At 37.1% G+C, this 16,262-nt stretch overlaps 1 pseudogene; it reads right to left on the reverse strand.

The window, feature by feature from the left end:
- The window catches only part of LOC131837090 (tubulin polyglutamylase complex subunit 2-like), a 34,517-nt pseudogene extending 21,512 nt beyond the window's left edge, over nucleotides 1–13,005 (reverse strand).
- Nucleotides 13,006–16,262: the final 3,257 nt, after the last annotated feature.

Consider the following 16,262-nt stretch of genomic DNA (forward strand, 5'->3'; position numbering starts at 1 on the left):
AGTTCTGATCTTCATGCCAACTTTCCCACTTGGTCTTTTACAACCTGAAGCATATTTAGTTCTCTCAGACTCATGGGAGGATTCTGGTCAATGCTTATATGAAATATGACACCCAGTACTGTCCACAACAAAGCAAGAGAGAAGATGTCTACAAATAATATAACCCAGAGTCAAACCAGAGACATCATTATGATCCCCAATTGATGCAGAAAAAAACATTTGACAAGATACAGCATCTGTTTCTGATTAAAACACTTCAAAGCATAGGGACAGAAGAAACATCACACAACTTCACAAAATCTATCTATGAAAACCCACAGCAAATATCATTCTTAAGGGGGAAAAGCTGACAGTCTTACCTTTGAGATCAGGAACGTGACAAGGAGTCCCACTCTCGCCACTGTTGTTCAACATAGTACTAGAAGTCCTAGCAACAGCTATCAGACAACAAAATAAATAAAAGGTATTCAAATTGGCAAAGAAGAAGTAAAACTCTCTCTCTTCACAGATGACTTGATATTTTATATGGAAAACCCAAAAGATTCCATCCCCAAACTATTAAAACTCATACAGCAATTCTATCATGTGGCAGGATACAAAATCAATCCACAGAAATCCATTGTTTTCTTATCCACTAGTAATGAAAATGTAGAAAGAAAGAAAAAAAGAAAGAAGAAAGAAAGAAAGAAAGAAAGAAAGAAAGAAAGAAAGAAAAAGAAAATTAGAGAAGTGATTCCATTTACTATAGCACAAAGAATCATAAGATACCTGGCAATAAACCTAACCAAAGAGGTAAAGGATCTACACTTAAGGAACTACAGAACACTCATGAAATAAATTGAAGAAGACACAAAAAGATGGAAAAGCACTCCATGTTCAAGGATTGGAAGAATAAGCATTGTTAAAATGTTTATACTTTCTGAAAAACAATCTGAAGGTTTTGAAGGGGCGGGAGGTGGGAGGTCAGAGTACCAGGTGGTGGGTATTATAGAGGGCATGGATTTCATGGAGCACTGGGTGTGGTGCAAAAATAATGAATACTGTTATGCTGAAAATAAAAAATAAATTTAAAAAAAGTCTATACTTTCAATGACATCCCAATCAGAATTCCACCAGCATTTTTCAAAGTGCTAGAACAAACAATCCTAAAATATATTTTTTTAATTTTTTCAATTTATTTATTTTCAGAAAAACAGTATTCATTATTTTTTCACCACACCCAGTGCTCCATGCAATCTGTGCCCTCTATAACACCCACCACCTGGTACCCCAACCTCCCAACCCCCGCCACTTCAAACCCCTCAGATTGTTTTTCAGAGTCCATAGTCTCTCGTGATTCACCTCCCCTTACAATTTACTCCAACTCCCTTCTAAAATTTGTATGGAATCAGAAAAGACCCTGAATCACTAAGGACATGTTGAAAAAGGAAAACAAAACTGGGGGCATCATGTTGCCTGATTTCAAGCTTTACTACAAAACTGTGGTCCCCAAGACAGCATGATACTGGCACAAAGATAGGGACATAGACCAATAGAACAGAGAATAGACAGTGGAAAGAGCCCAGATATGGACCCACACTCTATGGTCAATTAATCTTTGACAAAGCAGGAAAAAATAGATAGTGTAAAAAAGACAGTCTATTCAATAAATAGTGCTAGGAAAATTGGTCAACTATGTATAGAAGAATGAAACTCGACTATTCTTACACCATGCACAAAGGTAAACTCAAAATGGATATAAGACCTCAATGTGAGGCAAGAATCTAGTAAATCCTAGAGGAGAACATAGGCAGTAACCTCTTTAAAATCAGTCACAGAAACTTCTTTCAAGACATGTCTCCAAAGGCAAAGGAAACAAAAGCAAAAATAAACTTTTGGACTTCGTCAAGATAAAAAAAAAAAATTCTGAGTTGGGGTAAATTGGAAGGGGAGGTGAATCACGAGAGACTATGGACTCTGAAAAACAACCTGAGGGGTTTGAAGTGGCGGGGGGTGGGAGGTTGGGGTACCAGGTGGTGGGTATTATAGAGGGCACGGAGTGCATGGAGCACTGGGTGTGGTGTAAAAAATAATGAATACTGTTTTTCTGAAAACAAATTAACTAATAAAAAAAATTCTGCACAGCAAAGGAAACAGTCAACAGAACAAAGAGGCAACCTGCAGAATTGGAGACGATATCTGCAAATGACAGTACAAACAAAGGGCTGATATACAAGATCTATAAAGAACTCCTCAAACTCAACACACACAAAACTGATAATGATGTCAAAAAATAGGCAGAATATATGAACAGACACTTCTCCAAAGAAGAAATACAAATGGATAACAGACACATGAAAAAATGTTCATCATCATTAGCCATCAGGGAGATTCAAATTAAAACCACATTGAGATACCACCTTACATCAGTTAGAATGGCCAAAATTAAGAAGACAGTAAACAACAGGTGTTGGAGAGGATGTGGAGAAAGGGGAACCCTTTTACACTGTTGGTGGGAATGCAAGTTGGTGCAGCCACTTTGGAAAACAGTATGGAGATTCCTTAAGAAATAAAATATATAGCCACCCTATGACCCTGTGATTGCACTAATGGGTATTTACTCCAATTTACTCCAAAGATACAGATGTAGTGAGTAGAAGGGTCATCTGTACACCAATATTCAGAGCAGCAATGGCCAGAGTTGCCAAACTATGGAAAGAGACAAGATGCCCTTCAGTAGACAAATGGATAAAGAAGATATGGTCCATATATACTATGGAGTATTATGCCTCCATTAAAAAGGAAGCATACCCTGGATATCAACCTTTTGTCTGTACTGTCATTTGCAAATATCTTCTCCCATTCCGTGGGTTGCATCTTTGTTTTCTTGACTGTTTCCTTTGCTGTGCAGAAGCTTTTGATTTTGATGAAGTCCCAAAAGTTTATTTTCGCTTTTGTTTCCTTTGCCTTTGGAGACATATCTTAAAAGAAGTTGCTGTGGCTGATATTGAAGAGATTACTGCCTATGTTCTCCTCTAGGATTCTGATGGATTTCTGTCTCAAGTTGAGGTTCTTTTATCCGTTTTGAGTTGATCTTTGTGTACGGTGTAAGAGAATGGTCGAGTTTCATTCTTCTACACATAGCTGTCCAGTTTTCCCAGCACCATTTATTGAAGAGACTATCTTTTTTCCACTGTATATATTTTCCCATTTTGTCAAAGATTATTTGCCCATAGAGTTGAGGGTCCATATCTGGGCTCTATACTCTGTTCCACTGGTCTATGTGTCTGTTTTTATGCCAGCACCATGTTGTCTTGGTGATCACAGCTGTGCAGTAAAGCTTGAAATCAGGTAGCGTGATGCCCCCCATTTTATTTTTGTTTTTCAACATTTCCTTAATGATTACCCCAATGTTTATAGCAGCAATGGCCACGGTCGCCAAACTATGGAAAGAACCAAGATGCTCTTCAACAGACGAATGGATAAGGAAGATGTGGTCCATATACACTATGGAGTATTATGCCTCCATCAGAAAGAACGAATACCCAACTTTTGTAGCAACATGGACGGGACTGGAAGAGATTATGCTGAGTGAAATAAGTCAAGCAGAGAGAGTCAATTATCATATGGTTTCACTTATTTGTGGAGCATAACAAATAGCATGGAGGAGATGGGGAGTTAGGAGAAAGGAGTTGGGGTAAATTGGAAGGGGAGGTGAACCATGAGAGACTATGGACTCTGAAAAACAACATGAGGGTTTTGAAGGGGCGGGGGTTGGGAGGTTGGGGTACCAGGTGGTGGGTATTATAGAGGACACGGATTGCATGGAGCACTGGGGGTGGTACAAAAAGAATGAATACTGTTATGCTGAAAATAAATTTTAAAAAAATTTTTAAAAAGTAATACCCTAAAATAGAATTAAGGACAAAATTTTGATATGATTATGCTTGAATATAATTTATTAAGTGAAATTTTAGGTTTTATATTTTACACATTAAAATTATTATTTAATCTAAAAAAATTAAAAAAATAAAAAAAAAAGAAAGAAAGGAAATATACCCAACTTTTGTATCAACATGGACGGGACTGGAAGAGATTATGCTGAGTGAAAAATGTCAAGCAGAGAGAGTCAATTATCATATGGTTTCACTTACTTGTGGAGCACAAGGTATAACACAGAGGACATTGGGTGAAAAAGAAGAGAAGTGAGTTGGGGGAAGTCAGAGGGGGAAAGGAACCATGAGAGACTGTGGACTGTGAGAAAGAAATTGAGAATTTTGGAGGGGAGGGCTTGGGGGGTTGGGAGGGCTTGGTGATGGGTATTAAGGAGGGCACATATTGCGTGGAGCACTGGGTATGGTGCATAAACAGTGAATCTTGGAACACTGAAAAAAATAAAATAAATTTTTTTTTTAAAAAAAGAACATGCTCAGAACTTTCCAAATGATTGCAAAAACATTGATAGCATTTGATACCATGGAAGGCACATCTAGTGTTTGGCTTTCCTCTCCTTCCTAGGCATGGGAAGATTATAGTTCCCAACGACTTTAGGCTTAGGCAGGGATACAGAAGTAGTTTCAACCAGTGGATAGTGATTTGAAGAATCACTTCTGGACTGAGGTAGTGAAAATCTTACTCAACTTTAATGTTTTTATTCCCTATTGAGGCTGTATACTGAGATAGTAGGGACACGAAATAAAAGAAGCCTGTGCAGTTAAGTTACCATGTGAGAGATAGCAGACTTGGAGATTAATTCAAGCTATACCAACATTGCATGTACAAAAATAATTTTTGTGCTAAGTCACTACTATTTTTATGTTACATTACCATAGCATAAGTTTTGTATTTCCTAATACAGGGATTATGCTCAGCATTGTTTGTTGTTTTATCCCATAAGTCTTTTTTTTTTATTCATACTTACTGGTAAATTATAAAGAAAACACTATAAACTTTTGCTAAAGGGGTATTCAAAAAGAAAAATAAATGTAATCCCCCTTGCCTCCTTCTTTTTATGAATGAGAAACTATCAAGACTGGCACATGAGAATTGTGGGAATGGTGGTCTTTTTGAAAGATGGAGACATTAATAAGCAAAGAGAGCCATGTAAACAGCTATTTTTAAAAGACATATGTAATTTGAGAGAGAGAGAGTTGGGAGGCACAGGGGTAGAGAGAGAGGCATCATTTCCAGCTGAATTCCCACTTAGCAAGGAGCCTGATGCAGGGCTCAATCCCACAATCTTGAAATAATGACCTGAGCCAAATAAAGAGTAAGACCCTTAACTGACTGAGCCACCCAGGTACCTCAACAGTAATTTTTAATGTGCTGCCATTGCTCTTTTTTCAACAGGATTTTAAAAAACAAACAATTAGAAACCATAAAGTAAGCAAAAAGCTGCATGAAAAAATACAAAATAATTTTTTTTAAATACAAAATAATTTTGTGAAATTTAAAAGAAAACATAATTGAACCTAAACTTGGACCACTCCACTTCAAGCAGTATGGGATTAATGAAATAGGATTAGGTTTCCTTCTTTTGGGGCCCAATTAGATTCTCAATATTCCCAGATTTTGTATTTGCATATTTATTTATTTGCTAAATTTGATTTTATAACTCCAAAATCATTTGTAACTCCCAAAGTAGTACTCATGGTGTTGTCCAATCATTTGCAGACATGTGCAGAGCAGCAAAAATTTTGAATTACCCAGTAGGCAGGTTCCCAGCTGTGGTTAAACAAGAGGCTGTGCCTTATCATTCTAGTCCCTGTATTATGTAACAAGTGTTCTTTGTGCAGTCTACTTAATGCCATGTATTTTGCATGTTTTTGCCTTTTTTTGGTGATTTCTCTATTTAAAAATGCCCTCCAAGGCTAGTGCTGCCATGGTGCCTACTCTACCTAAGTGCAAAAAAGCTGTGATAAATCTTATGGAGAAAATTTGTATGTTAGATAGGTTTTGATCAGACATGAGTTACAGCACGATTGACCATGAATTACGTGTTGATGAATCAATAATATACATTTTAAAAGAGGTCTTTAAATAGAAATAGACATAAAACGAGATTATGTATTGATTGGTTGATGCAAATGTTGTGACCAGGGGCTTTCATGAATCTAATTCTGTTTCTCCTGGGGGTAATCATTTGGTATTTGCTGATGCAGTGATTATGATGACTTTATATAACGTAACTGCCACAATAAGGAGAATTGACTGTATATGGTTTTATAAGATATGAGGGAGAAGTACTAGTGTGGTAAGTAACAATCTCTCAGATTAAGGAGTTAAATAAGTACCCTTTAAATATAAAAGTGCAGGGTGCATGAGTCGTTCAGTGGGTTAAGCCTCTGCCTTCGGCTCAAGTCATGATCTCAGGGTCCTGGGATCTAGTCCTGCATTGGACTCTCTGCTCAATGGGGAGCCTGCTTCCCCTCCTCTCTCTCTGCCTGCCTCTCTGCCTACTTGTGATTTCAGACTGTCAAATAAACAAATAAAAAAATCTTTAAAAAATATAAAAGTGCATGCTTTATATTTTAAACTAGTAGTTGAATATGAATACCTGTTGCATTTGCTTATCTATTATTCCTTTTCCCTTCTGTTATAGCAACTTGTTTTCCCTTTTCAGAAAACATGTATCTGTCCTGTGTATGTACTATAAAAGTACAATAGTCATATAACTCAGGTATGGCCAAGCAGTACACTTCACTCCATAGGAAAGAGATGATCAAAGACAGCGGAAACCATGGGGTGCCTGGGTGGCTCAGTGGGTTAAGCCTCTGCCTTCAGCTCAGGTCATGATTTCAGGATCCTGGGATCGAGCCCTGCATCAGGCTATCTGCTTAGCGGGGAGCCTGCTTCCTCCTCTCTCCCTGCCTGTCTCTCTGCCTACTTGTGATCTGTTTGTCAAACAAATAAATTTTTTAAAAAAGACAGTGAGAAACATGATAATATAACTTGAAACATAAATCCACAAAATCACCAAATTTTTCATTTTATGAAAAATGGAATGAGAAACCACATATTCCCCCTCAAGCCAGTTTGAACACCTTTTAGTAAATTAACACAGAAACAGAACTTTGGTATGTGAAAATGACTAAAAAGTTAAAGGCTAGTAATAGAGACTGGGATAGGAGAAAGGATGAGACACTTCTCACTTATTATCACTTTGCATTTTAAAATTTCTACTATGTGCATCTATTTCTTTCACCATAAAGGAGTAGTAATAAAAGTAGCAATGTAGGTCATTACCACATTAGGACACTATCTGAAGGATACTGGTCACTAAGGTAATATAACTTACCTTAAGCTATTGATGTTAGTCTCTGTTAAATTCTAGTTACCCAGCTGTAAGAGATAAGAAAAGTTGAGATTATTTAACTTCTTACTGCTAAATTTAAATTACGACTCTGCAGAGTAAAATGTCTATAGCTGAACGAATTGCGTCCTAGGAGGAGAGTTTTATTTTAATTATAATTACTTTATTGTGGGAGATTTGCAATTAACTGAAGTATATTGCATTTAATTTTCTATCATAATTCTCTAAAACTCTGAGATTTCATTTTGTGGATTTGGCGGGGGCGTGTTTACAAGATTCCTAGTTCAATGGCACCCTCTGCTGGCAGTATAGCAGATTGCAGGTATAGAGTGGTTTTGTGTTGGTTTATGGTTGATGCAAAATTGATCCAATTTTCTTTGTCTTTTAGTTAAAACGTCTCTATTTCATGTGCCCCTTAACATGTAATGCCAACATATACTTCATCCTTTCTTTTATTCTTTTGCTTCCCATAAATGTCCTTTCAAAGACTGACATTTCCAATTGTGTGTACTTTAAATTGTTTCCTTGTATTCCACGTTCTTATCTGATTAGATCTCTTCAGTACACTCATAATTACAATAGACTTACTGTTTCTGGTAGTGATCCTAGAGGAGCTGTAGGCCTATTGCTAAGTTTTTTTAAAGATTTAATTTAATTTAATTTATCTGAGAGAGAAAGAGAGAGAGAAAGCAAGAGTTGGGGGAGGAGGGGGAGAGACAAGCCGACTTCCTGCTGAGTAAGGAGCCTGATGTCGGGCTCAATCCCAGGATCTAGAGATCATGACCTGAACCAAAGGTAGGTGCTTAACCAAATGAGCCATTCAGGCGCTAGATATTTTTTATTAGCATCTTTATTTTCTTTTAAATGTTTTAAAGTGTATGTTGCTGTTTGCTACATATCAGACATAACATTTGCCTATCTCATTACTATTCACCATTTTCCCTAACATATGCATATTTACGTTCATATATTTTCTTTTGATTATGACAGATCTTAATGTGCAGAATTGCTCACTTTAAAATACCTTCAAATACCTTTTTGGTTTCCTCTTTGACTCAGGAAAACATAGAAATGTTGCTTTATTTAAATTTTTATGACTTGTTTCAATTTTATGTAACAGATCTACCTGTTACCAGAGAACATATTCTCTGTGATTTCAGGCTTTTATAAATTATTCGCATGTTATTTATGGCCAAGCATATAGTCATATTTTCCAGATATGTTCTTAATAAATGTGTATCCTAGAGTTCATAGGTACAATGTTTCCTGTATTTGTATCAAATCAATTTTGATAATAAGGATTTAACTTGATTAATATCTTTACTGATGTTTTGTCTACTGAGGTTTTTTTTTAAAGATTGCATTTTTAAGTAATCTCTACCCTCAATGTAAGACTCAAACTTACAACCCTGAGGTCAAGAGGCACATGCTCTACTGAATGAGCCATCCAGACACCCCATTCTACTAATCTTTTTGTTTGTTTTATCAGTTGAAGTGGACATGTCCCAAACACCCCACTATTAATTAGGAATTCATATTTTTCCTTAATCTATTAATTATATCATTAGTTGCAAACATACTTACATATTCTGTGTAAATTGAATATTTTATCATAATGAAATAAACTTTTATGATGCTTTTTGCCTAAAAGTCTATTTTTAAAATTATCTTTTGCCTGGGAGTCTATTAAAATCTTTCCTCAATACCACTTTTCATTTGGCTATCATTTGGATATCTATACCATACTTGTTCAGTTAATTTTTCCGAGATTTTATATTTGGATGTGTGTTATGGACAGCTTATTTTTAAATATAATATGGCAGTGTTTTTTTAAAACATAGAGGACTTAGTCGATTTATATGTGATTACTAATATTTTGTTTTTACATCAAAAATATAGTCTATTTTTTCTTTCATTTTAATCATTTTCCTCTTCTGATTTAAAAATTATATGCTGCTAATTGTTGTCTTTAATGGTTATGCAGAAACGCCAAAATTTAATCAAAGTAATGCTTTTTTGTAAACAAGATACTTGAAACAGTTAACCAGTTATTCCCTCCTTCTTATTTGCCATTGTTGTTTGTTTTGTTTTGGTTTTTTTTAAAGGTTTTATTTATTTGAGAGAAAAAGCACAGACAGGGGGAGGGGCAAAGGGAGAGGGAAAAATAGACTCTGAGCTGAGCAGTGAATCCAATGCAACATGCCTCTCAATTCCAGGACCTGAGCCCAAGACAGGTGCCTAACCAAATAAGCCCCCGAGGCACCCTCATTTTATTTTAAGAATTTTATTTGTGTTTTAAAAATTTTTTTCTTTAACTACATCAGATCTTTTTATTGTTGTTCTTTAAAATTACTGCTCAGATCCGAGAAAGACAATTATCCTATGATCTCCCAGATATGAGGAATTTGAAAGGCGGAGTGGAGTAGGAAAGGAAAAGATGAAACAGGATGGGATGGGAGGGAGACAAACCAAAAGAGACTCAATCTCACAAAATAAACAGAGGGTTGCTTGAGGGTGGGGGTGTGTGGAGAGGGTTATTGGGTTATAGACATTGGGGAAGGTACATAATATGCTGAGTGCTGTGAAGTGTGTAAGCCTGACGATTCACAGACCTGTACCTTTGGGAGGAAATAATGCATTACATGTTACTAAAAATAATTAATAAAAATGTAAAAAAAAATACTGCTCAGTTACATTTACCACACACTTAATCTTTCTCTCTTCTGTATTTCTCTTTTACTTGCCTTCTGCCTAAAGTGCACATCTTTTAGGATTTCCTTTGGTCAAATTCTGTTGGTGATGCATTGTAGTAGACTCTGACTCAAATTTTTCTTTTTGTATTTGTCTGTCACAGCTTTCCTGTCTCACTTCTGAGCATGCTGATAAGAAAGTCCAGGTGATTTGTCAAAGGTGGGATATTCAAACACTGCACAGGAACCTTTACCCGAGCCCTACCCCTTAACTATCATAAAAACCTCAAGCCAGTCTTCTTTCCTTGCTTTCTCAAGATATGTTGAGATCAGCTTTGAAAGCCTCCCCTAGTCTCCTCAGAAAGACTCATATAAGTTTTAACACTTTTCATATTCTGCTGGAGTGTGTGTGTCATCATTAGTTTTGGTATCTAAACCAAATTTTAGGGGACGGTCCATTTTCTCTGAAAATGGCTACAACATGGACTTGCTCAGTTTTTTTGTTTGTTTGTTTCTATTTCTTTAATCTGAAAATGCATTTTACCCACATTCTTTTTGTTGTTGTTGTTGAATATAGTATTTTTTGTAGGGTTTTCCTTTCGGTGATTTCAGATTTGTTATTTCTTGCTACCATTTGTTTGACTTCTTTTTGACTAACATTAACACCTTAAAATCCTTCCTAGCTCAGGAGACTGCCCTTCTCAGGGCTAATCAATTGTTAGAGATGGGAAAGGGCCTAGCCAAGAGCATATCTTTAATATGCAAACTAACTAGTCCAGAGCTCTACCTCCTCTATGTTGCCCATTCACCCCAGAAGACATTACTCCTCTGCCTTACACATCTCAGTGCTAGATACCAGGCAGCCAGGGACCACCCTACATCTTAAAGCCCACTAAAATTATTCTAACTAAACAATCTAAAGCTGTTTACCTAGCCTTTTATGGTAAGCTTAAGCTTAAGCTGTCATACCTAGACTTTTCCACAGAAATCCCAATAAAGACCACAGCTTAGACTATCCTCTGGCTCCTGCCCAATGCCCTGTGGTCCTGCATGTGTTGTGTCTCCTGATTGTAGGACCTGATAATATAATATACTTTGTCTTTCTGAGGTTTTCCTGTATCTCCTCCTATGGCCACACCTGACAGATCATCATGTGAAAGAACAGAGACCACTTAATAATGTTGAATCAGAAAACCAAAAACAAAGAGCAAAATGTTAAAAGATACTTTACTATAAAAAAGTGTTGGGGGGCACCTGGGTGGCTCAGTGGGTTAAGCCGCTGCCTTCGGCTCAGGTCATGATCTCAGGGTCCTGGGATCGAGTCCCGCATCGGGCTCTCTGCTCAGCGGGGAGCCTGCTTCCCTCTCCCTCTCTCTCTCTCTGCCTGCCTCTCCATCTACTTGTGATTTCTCTCTGTCAAATTAATAAATAAAATCTTAAAAATAAATAAATAAATAAATAAATAAATAAATAAATAAATAAAAAAGTGTTGGTTAGGGGTGCCTGGGTGGCTCAGTGGATTAAAGCCTCTGCCTTCAGCTCAGGTCATGATCCCAGAGTCCTGGGATCGAGCCCCGCATTGGGCTCTCTGCTGAGCAGGGATCCTGATTCCCTTCCTCTCTCTCTGCCTGCCTCTCTGCCTACTTGTGATCTCTGTCTGTCAAATAAATAAATAAAATCTTTTAAAAAGTGTCAGAGTGTCAGTTGGTTTCTCAATAGCAACTGAAGCCACAAAACAGTAGCTGAGAGGGCTGAAACAGCTGCCAGTCTAGACTTCTACGTCCTATGCAGCTCAAGCCTTTTCAAATTTCAATATAATATGTAATAATTCTCCTATTAGACTTCTTATCTCTGGGTGTCCTTGGGTTTTTAATTCCATCCCTGTTGCCTCAGGATGGGCATATATCTTCATGGTAAAAGTAGCTTCAAGTACTCTGTTTACTTCTCTGAGATTTTGGTTTGGCAATTCTTATTATTTTGCCAACTCTTGGTTGCTTTTATGAAAACTATTATTATAATATAATATAATATAATACACACACATGCACACAAACACACAGTATTCTTAGTTGAGAGCAGTAAACGGAAGTAACCACTGGGTAGAAAAGAAACTTTTACCCAATATGTGCTAGAGTATTGAAACAATTACTACTCAGTTCCTTAATTTCTTGGCAGGGCATCCCACAGTACTCTCTGTAATCTGAAGACAAATAGTGCAATGATTTAGAATCCTCAGCTCAGTAATCAAGAGTAGGGATTCCATCACAGAAATAAAACTGGGAAGAGATGACAAAAAGGCATGTGAATATTTCAATTGATGGTGAATTTTAATTTTTTAAATATTCTCAATTTTTCTATAACTGTATATTGGCAGCATATAGTATATAAAATATGCAGAAAATAAAGCCACAGGACAATATCTAATAAAGGAAAAATATCTAATATCTAATAAAGGACAAATATCTAAAACGTACTTGATATTTAAATAAAAAGGTTATTTCAGGGCACCTGGCTGGCTCAATCAGTAGAGCATGCAACTACTGAACTTTGGGTTGTGCCCCATGCTAGAGTAGAGATCACTTGAAAAATAAATAAATAAATAAATAAAAAATAAAAAAGGAAATTTCATTAATAAAATTTATTTTTAAAAAAGATCTACTTCAAATCAACAGTAACATTGATTCGTTACTGTTTTAATAAGTTAAAACTGGAACTTTTTTTAAAGCCATAAAAAAAGTTAAAGGAAATAGAGAAATGAGCAAATAATAAGAAAACACACATTTAAAACATATGAGTATAAATACATACTCAATATATTTAAACGACAGCACAGAAAAAAATCCTCCGCCCACCTTGGAGGTTGGCTCAGAATAAAATAAGAGAACTAAATTAATTAATTATTTAATAATTCAGAGTTTAAAAGGACAGGGCACTCCTGTCGGAGCACCACCGCCCTTCTGGAGCTGGAGCCCAAATACCCGGCAGAGTCGGCGCAGACAGCAAGCGGAAGGAGGCCAGGGGCATTGTGGGGACTGTAGTCCAGGAAGCTTCAGCAGAGAATTTCCGCTTTCGGCACTGCTGTCAGATCCTGAGAGCTCAGCTGACCCTGCTCTGAAAATGACTTAGGCCTTAAGGTGTCCAGAGCCGGTCGAGTCATAGGAGTTGGGGGCGCCGGGGGCGCAGGAATGGAAAGAAGGGGTTGGCGTAGTGGAGCGGTGACGTTGGAAACGCTCAGCCCGTTGTGCTTTCCCGCCTCCGGAAGCGCGCTTCTGTAGGCCCCTGTCGTGCGTACTGCGCATGCTCCCCGGGCACGCCCAGTCGCTTCAACTTCCTGGCACTCCGACTCATCTGGGACCTGTCCTGGGTCCTGAGAATGCGACGGGTTGGCGCTGTTCAAATTTTACTAGTCTAACGGGAAAGATAGACCAAATGGCTAATTTCAACACAACACGATAAGAACTGTACTCCCCACCAAGGGCGACTTTCACGGTCCTGTGGCTTTATGATTAGTGATGAGCGCCTAGAAGCCAGGGAGTGTGCTACTTACTGATCTGTGTGTTCGTAGCACTACGTTTTCCAGCCACTTCCATTCCCTCTCTTCTGGGGCACCACCTGTATTGTCCTCAGCCCTTCTGTAGGTTGAGTCTGGCAGTGAACGGAGCCTACTAGGGTCCCCCTCTCAAGGCCCTCTGTCCAGTCCTCAGTGGATGAGGCCAGAGGATTAGTTTCAGAGTCAGATAGTGACCAAAATTATGATCCTTTATTTTATAGAATACGTGTTAATCATTCGGCAGGTGAATAGGGTTAATTTTGGTCCTCAGAGGAGATACCAGTCCCCACCACATAATGTTGTTTTTGCATGCACAGCCCTGCGCAAAGGGAAAATTAAAATTTTAGAGGGAAGGAGGAAGAAGCACCCTAAGCAGCAAGAATACATTCTGAGAGGAAACACTTCTGACTTGAGACCACTAACAACAAATCAAAGAAGGAACCTAGAGAGTTTGAAAAAGAGGAAAGGCTGGAATTCCTGGGCCTACACTCTTCCTCAACTTTTGGCCTAGAAAAAGGATATCTTGGGCGGAGGTAATCACAACTACAAAAGGGAAGGAAAGAGGAAGACTATGGAGAAAGTACAATCCAGAAGCTTGAGTCAGGAGGTGATAGAGTCTGGAGTGGAAGGGAACAAAAGACCTTTTAGGGTGGGCAAATTAGGAAAATAATTGATCAGGTAAGGGGTCTAATGGTCTCAGTGGAGTAAATTGTTCATCTCATTCCTGAAGTCAGACTGGCTGATATGGTCTAGTAGGGTAACTCGTGCCTTCTTTTGTTTTTTACCAGTTGTGTTCTCTACAGCTTATCCAAAAAAGGAGACCATGATCCACTGACCAATGAGTTACTTTTTATTCTTCCTGAAATGTTGCCTAATCTCTCAAAGTTGCTGATCTTTGGTCCTTTTTAGAAATGAGAAAATGTGTTAGCATTTAGTGAGCACCTAATATTGCTGGGTTCTTTTATACATTTTATCAATTTCTGTTATTTATGTGTTAGAGGAATTGCAAAAAGTAGAAATGGGTGATGAGGGGTTGATGATGATGATTTCCATTTTGAGGGTGATGTAAATCTCCCAGAGATAATAAGAGAAGTGTTAGTGGTCAAAATGTGTTAAGTTCTACTTAGTAATTATTTTATAGGAAAATATTTTAAGGCTATGTAAATCTCTTGTTTCTCAGAATGTGATCCAATACATATTCATTCATGATTTCTGTGTAAACTAGTTATTATTATGATTGTTGTCAACTGATTTTATAACTGAATTATTCTTTCTTCATTTATTATTGTTCTTATATAAGGAGGAGCTTTTCCTTCTACTTTATTGTTCATTTACTTGTATCAGGAGGAACTCACAGATCTTTACTCAGTAGTTTATAATTGGTTACTATCAGTATTGATTTTGATGCTGAAATTATGTAAATTTTTTCGTGGAAGCCCATTCAAATCAGCTGCTATATCTTTTTGACATATATCTATCAGTTTTTTAGCGTGTTTTCTTATATTTTTAAATCACAACAGGATACTTTTAGAATAACCTCATTTTTTCCTTGTCTCTGCCTTGGAATCAGCCATTTCTTCAAGGATTTTTGGTTGTTTGAAGGGGAAAATGATATTGTAGAAAACAAATGTGGCGCTAGGTGTGCTCATTGTTATTATGATGCTTTTCCTTATAAGGCCTCCCAGTGGACAAACCTATGTGCATGTACACATATGCATATATGTATATCTACATACATATATACACATATATATATATTAAAAACCACTAATTCATACTGATACCAGTCCAACACCATAGAATTCATTCATGTACTTTTCCTTGCCCTCTTTGTAATTCCCTTCTCCATAATGAGAAACCTGGTCTCATTATCATAAACATATTCATTTATTTGCTCAATCCTAGAATACACAGAAAGTAGGTTTTTTGAGCCCATACAGCTGTGAAAAACAAACCTACCAACTACAGTTCAATACTTGATTACATTTCTTATTATCTGAAGAGTGAGGACATATAATCAAAATACTGGTTCAAAAATTACTTGGGTAAGTTCTTTTTTTACCTCTTTGGTGTAGTTACATTATTCATTTGAAATACGGTTATGTTTGTTTGGTTTTCTTTGTATTCCTGTTATGAACTGGATTTTGTGCTGTTCCCCAATTTATATATTGAGCTCTAAACCCTAGTACCTCAAAATGTGGATGTACTTGAAGATCGTGAATTTAAAGAGGTCATTAAGTTAAAATGAAGCTGTTAGGGTCAGTCCTGATGTACTTAGTGCAGTATTCTTATAAATTTGGACACACAAAGAAACAGCAGGGATGGGTGCAGTCAGAGACGAGACCATGTAAGGACGCAGAGAGAAGGAAGCCATTTGCAAGCTAGGAAATTGGCATCATAAGAAACTAACCCTGCCAACAACTTGATCATGGACTTCTATCCTCCAAAACTGTGAGAAAATACATTTCTGTTGTTTAAGCCAAACGATACCTGGTATTATATGATGGTAGAACTTACAAACTCATAGAATTCCATTTTAGAAAATTTCTCCTATCCTTGTTAATTTTTTTTTCTGGTATGGAACATTAACATGGTTCTACAGTTCTAAACTGTACTGAAAGGAAGAGTTACTATTCTGTTTTCTTTCCCATTTCTTCCTCATCTGTATCACCCCTGTAGATCATCAACCTCATTAGATTCAGCTTTATCCTTCTTATATTTTATATCCTAT

Source organism: Mustela lutreola, chromosome 7 (assembly GCF_030435805.1).
Source record: "Mustela lutreola isolate mMusLut2 chromosome 7, mMusLut2.pri, whole genome shotgun sequence".
Lineage (NCBI taxonomy): Eukaryota > Metazoa > Chordata > Mammalia > Carnivora > Mustelidae > Mustela > Mustela lutreola.